At 49.4% G+C, this 5,543-nt stretch overlaps 1 long non-coding RNA gene across 1 annotated transcript; it reads right to left on the bottom strand.

Annotated features, from left to right (window-relative positions):
• Window positions 1-531: 531 nt before the first annotated feature.
• On the bottom strand, window positions 532-1,575 carry LOC138676903 (uncharacterized). Its single transcript, XR_011320844.1, has 3 exons — window positions 1,121-1,575; window positions 781-867; window positions 532-698 (listed from the first exon to the last, which is right to left on the bottom strand). It is a non-coding gene; the product is annotated as an uncharacterized lncRNA (long non-coding RNA).
• Window positions 1,576-5,543: the final 3,968 nt, after the last annotated feature.

Genomic DNA, 5,543 nt, shown 5'->3' with positions numbered 1-5,543 from the left:
GGTTTTAAATTATTTTACAACAAAATATAACATAACCCCCCCACCAAAAAAAATATTATCTCCTGCCCAAGAGGTGTCGCAGCGTCACGCCCTGCTGCTCCACTTGACTCTGGAGGAGCGCTGCTGTCTGCTGCAGGAGCGCTGCTGTCCGCTCCAGTCGCAATTGTCTCGCCAGGAGCTCTCTTACGGTGGCCGTTTCTGTGGATAGAAGAGGTTGGAGAACCAACGTTGATTCCTCTGAAAATACATCTCGACCTCTGGGGCAGGACCTAATTTTCTGTGTTGTAAATTTCTATTTGGTCTGGCACCACAGGGCGATGTAAATTTTAATATATTTTACAGTTTTGGTTGTCTATGGTGACATCCAGCAGAAAACCACTCGCATTATCTTGATACTTACGGAGAAGGGACGCCGGTTCCTCATTGCCAGAACCAGAGCTGCTAATGTCCCATCCCAGCGATCTGGCCTCTGCTGCAGCAGCTAAAAGGAAATAATAACAGATCTGGTTAACTATGGAACACGCCGTTGGGAAGCGCTCGCAGTTTTGGTCACTTACGTATGTTAGCTTCTGGGGAGAATGCCGCGGACCCGGGGGAGGAAGAGGAGTGTCGAAAGGGAGGTGTTGAGGGTGGTGTAGGGGTGCGAGGCCGTCTGCTCTCTGGTGGTGGCGTGGTAGGCCGCTGGGTCATTACTGCGTCTGTAATGTATTCAAATATTTCCGCTACCCTCTTATGTCCCGTATGCAGTTGAAAAACTGTAATCTATGATTGTTAACTTACGTGACGTCACGGACTGTGGGCTCCCGCTGGTGGTGGATGCTGTGGTGCTGCTGGCAATGGCAGGTACCTGTTGCCGCCGCTGTCTCTCTACACAGAAAGTTTACAAACGCAATCTTTAAAAACACATGTAGAGTGCTGCAGATCAAAGCTAACAATATACTGAAACATAAAATTTATATCACACTTCACAGGGGTGCGAGGGTGCATGGTCGCAACAGATGGTGGAGGTGTGGTAGGCCGCTGGGTCATTACTGCGTCTGTAATGTCTTCAAATATTTCAGGTACCCTGTTATGTCCCGTGTGATGTTAAAAAAAATGCAATAAATGATTGTGAACTTACGTGATGTCCCGGACTGTGGGCTCCCACTGGTGCCTGAAGATGGGGTACTGGTGGCAATGGTGGGTCTGACTTGCCGCCGCTGTCTCTCTACACCTAAAGTAAAGAATCACAATGTTTACACACAAATGTTGAGTGCTGCAGATCAAAGCTTACAATATACTCAAACATAAAATAGAGATCACACTTTACAGGGGTGCGATACTCTGACATGTCTGTGGGCTCTGGGGTTCAATGGTCTTCCTGTCTTTGGAAAACGTATTATTTCATCTGTAGGCCAACCTCCTCCGTTAATATTTATGGGAAATTGAGAAAGTAAAAATTATGGACATCTTAATAATTTCAAGATGGAGGTTGAGATTAGGGAACCCGACAAGTTTTCTCACGGACAACGCATATTCTGCTTGGAGAATAACTAAATTGTACAAAAACGGGGCATGTGTTTTAATGCATTTGAGGTCACGTTGGCGACCATGAGCGCAAGCCTCCCTCCCAAACCCCCCCCCCCCTCCTGACAGCATGCATCTCCCAATCCCCCCATACTAGTACTTGCCTCGCCTTGCCTCCGCACGCAACTCCGCAAACATTTGTGGCGTTTTATAGCGGAGGTCAGCCCATTTTTTACGCAGCTGAAGCTGACTGCGGCAGACACCAAACCTCCTCTCCATCATTCTTGTTATTTGTCCAAGCACTTCTCGCTTGTGGATGTGTGGGTGGGCAGGGCGGCTCTCCAGACCCTCGTAATCCATGGCATCCATCTGGGAAATAAAAAAAAGGAGTTCTGGCTGCCCCAGAGGAGCAGAACGCATTCTCGCCGCCATTTTAGATGGAATGACCCTGAAGAGCAACGCCCAGAGGAGGAGCTGCGCTCCGCCGTCCTGCCGCGCCATTGGCATCGCAATAGCGTTGCCGTTTATGAACAGCGTCACATTTGTGACGACTGAGCGTTAAGAAAGGAACGCACATAGTAAATGCCGTTCGAAGTATGGTTATATAACGCCGGAGCGGCACGTTAAGTACGCTCGTGGTCTATGACGGCGTGATGACGTTACAGCGTTCCTGCGTGCCTGCCCTAGCTTGTTTTTGTCCCCTGACATCGTGATAATGGCTGCCAGTCGCCGTGGTCCACCTATGGGCATCCCAGAGCTCAAGTTCCTTATTGGAACAATGGATAGGATGCAGTATGAAACCACAGGGATGGTGCTGCACCGCAACCAGCACAAGGAGGAAGTTGTCCGTGTGGTGTCTGAGGGCCTCAGGAAGCGGTTTGGGATAACTCGGACCAAGGCCCAGATTGTTAAAAAATGGGGCGATCTCAAGTCGAAAAGGCCAGAGCGCCTGCAGGAGCTTCGCCAGGAGATTAGCAGAGGTTAGTACTCAGGTACCCAAAAGTATGTTGGACAGCTATGGGACAGTTTGAACGTTGCAGAGCCACTATGTGCCACAGCTATGGGACAGTTTGAACGTTGCAGAGCCACTATGTGCCACAGCTATGGGACAGTTTGAACGTTGCAGAGCCACTATGTGCCACAGCTATGGGACAGTTTCTACGTTGCAGAGCCACTATGTGCCACTGCTATGGGACAGTTTGAACGTTGCAGAGCCACTATGTGCCACAGCTATGGGACAGTTTGAATGTTGCAGAGCCACTATGTGCCACAGCTATGGGACAGTTTCAACGTTGCAGAGCCACTATGTGCCACAGCTATGGGACAGTTTCAACGTTGCAGAGCCACTATGTGCCACAGCTATGGGACAGTTTCTACGTTGCAGAGCCACTATGTGTCACAGCTATGGGACAGTTTGAATGTTGCAGAGCAACTATGTGCCACAGCTATGGGACAGTTTGAACGTTGCAGAGCCACTATGTGCCACAGCTATGGGACAGTTTCTACGTTGCAGAGCCACTATGTGCCACTGCTATGGGACAGTTTGAACGTTGCAGAGCCACTATGTGCCACAGCTATGGGACAGTTTGAATGTTGCAGAGCCACTATGTGCCACAGCTATGGGACAGTTTCAACGTTGCAGAGCCACTATGTGCCACAGCTATGGGACAGTTTCAACGTTGCAGAGCCACTATGTGCCACAGCTATGGGACAGTTTCTACGTTGCAGAGCCACTATGTGCCACTGCTATGGGACAGTTTGAATGTTGCAGAGCCACTATGTGCCACAGCTATGGGACAGTTTGAACGTTGCAGAGCCACTATGTGCCACAGCTATGGGACAGTTTCAACGTTGCAGTGCCACATCTATGGGACAGTTTGAACGTTGCAGAGCCACTATGTGCCACAGCTATGGGACAGTTTGAACGTTGCAGAGCCACTATGTGCCACAGCTATGGGACAGTTTCTACGTTGCAGAGCCACTATGTGCCACTGCTATGGGACAGTTTGAACGTTGCAGAGCCACTATGTGCCACAGCTATGGGACAGTTTCAACGTTGCAGAGCCACTATGTGCCACAGCTATGGGACAGTTTCAACGTTGCAGAGCCACTATGTGCCACTGCTATGGGACAGTTTGAACGTTGCAGAGCCACTATGTGCCACAGCTATGGGACAGTTTCAACGTTGCAGTGCCACAGCTATGGGACAGTATGAATGGTGAAAAGTACTATGTGGCACAGCGAACTGCTGACCTAACTTTTTTTTTTCCTTCACAGAGGCAAAGAGACAGCATCGCCGCCGCCACGAGGCATCCCGCCCAGCCTCTTCTGGCTCTGTGCCCTCAGGGTCCAATGTCCCGGAGCCCTCCGGGTCAACTCCTCCAGATCCTAGTAGGTTCCCACAATAATGTGATTTGGATTTTGTTTCAGGTCCCCTTCCCCCCCCCGGCAGCCAGTGTTGCCATATATGCTAACAGACCTTTTTTAAAAAATTTTTTTTTTTTTTTTTTCTTCACAGAGGCAAAGACACAGCACCGCCGCCGCCACGAGGCATCCCGCCCAGCCTCTTCTGGCTCTGTGCCCTCAGGGTCCAATGTCCCGGAGCCCTCCGGGTCAACTCCTCCAGATCCTAGTAGGTTCCCACAATAATGTGATTTGGATTTTGTTTCAGGTCCCCTTCCCCCCCCGGCAGCCAGTGTTGCCATATATGCTAACAGACCTTTTAAAAAAAATTTTTTTTTTTTTTTTTTTCTTCACAGAGGCAAAGACACAGCACCGCCGCCGCCACGAGGCATCCCGCCCAGCCTCTTCTGGCTCTGTGCCCTCAGGGTCCAATGTCCCGGAGCCCTCCGGGTCAACTCCTCCAGATCCTAGTAGGTTCCCACAATAATGTGATTTGGATTTTGTTTCAGGTCCCCTTCCCCCCCCGGCAGCCAGTGTTGCCATATATGCTAACAGACCTTTTTAAAAAATTTTTTTTTTTTTTTTTTTTTTCTTCACAGAGGCAAAGACACAGCACCGCCGCCGCCACGAGGCATCCCGCCCAGCCTCTTCTGGCTCTGTGCCCTCAGGGTCCAATGTCCCGGAGCCCTCCGGGTCAACTCCTCCAGATCCTAGTAGGTTCCCACAATAATGTGATTTGGATTTTGTTTCAGGTCCCCTTCCCCCCCCGGCAGCCAGTGTTGCCATATATGCTAACAGAACTTTTTTAAAAAAAATTTTTTTTTTTTTTTCTTCACAGAGTCAAAGACACAGCACCACCGCCGCCACGAGGCATCCCGCCCAGCCTCTCCTGGATCTGTGCCCTCCGGGTCAACTCCTCCAGATCCTAGTAGGTTCCCACAATTATGTGATTTGGATTAAGTTGCAGGTCCCCTCTTAACACCCCACCCCCTCCCCCGGCAGCCACTGTTGCCATATATGCTGACAGACCTTGTTTTTTTTTTTTCCTTCACAGAGGCAAAGAGACAGCGCCGCCGCCGACAGCACGAGGCATTCAACAGCGACTCAGATCCAGAAGTGCCCTCCGTGCCTCAACATCCTAGTAGGTTCCCACAATTAAGTTATTATGATTTTGTTGCAGGCCCACTCTTTCACCCCCAACCCAAACCCCCACCCTCCCCCCCTTCCCCCCTTCCCCCCCAAGTCAGTTTTGCTTACTTTTTTTTTTTTTTTTTTCATTCACAGAAGCAAAGACACATCGGGAGACTACTGTGTTATTAATGTTATGTTTTTTGACCCACAGCTCTCGTCACTGTCAACAAGGAGGATATTGAAGCCGGCATAGACAAGTTACTCCACACTATGGCACATATTCAGGAGCAGCACAATGTGGCAATGGAGGAGCTGCAGAAGCTGCGGGACATGTGCCAGCAGTTGTAGGCGGGCCAATAATCCATTTTTTGTTGTTCCAATTAAAAGATTTTGTTAAACTTTCATTTGATTTTTTTTTTTAGTTAACTGTACATGAATTTGTTACGTTAATTTGTTCCCTCATACAGTGCTGTGATTGAGACACACCAATCAAAAAGTAGTGA

This window comes from Ranitomeya imitator, chromosome 4 (assembly GCF_032444005.1).
Source record: "Ranitomeya imitator isolate aRanImi1 chromosome 4, aRanImi1.pri, whole genome shotgun sequence".
In the NCBI taxonomy this organism is placed as follows: domain Eukaryota; kingdom Metazoa; phylum Chordata; class Amphibia; order Anura; family Dendrobatidae; genus Ranitomeya; species Ranitomeya imitator.
Note: the sequence above shows the minus strand (reverse complement) of the source record. Positions and strands in the feature narration are given on the sequence as shown.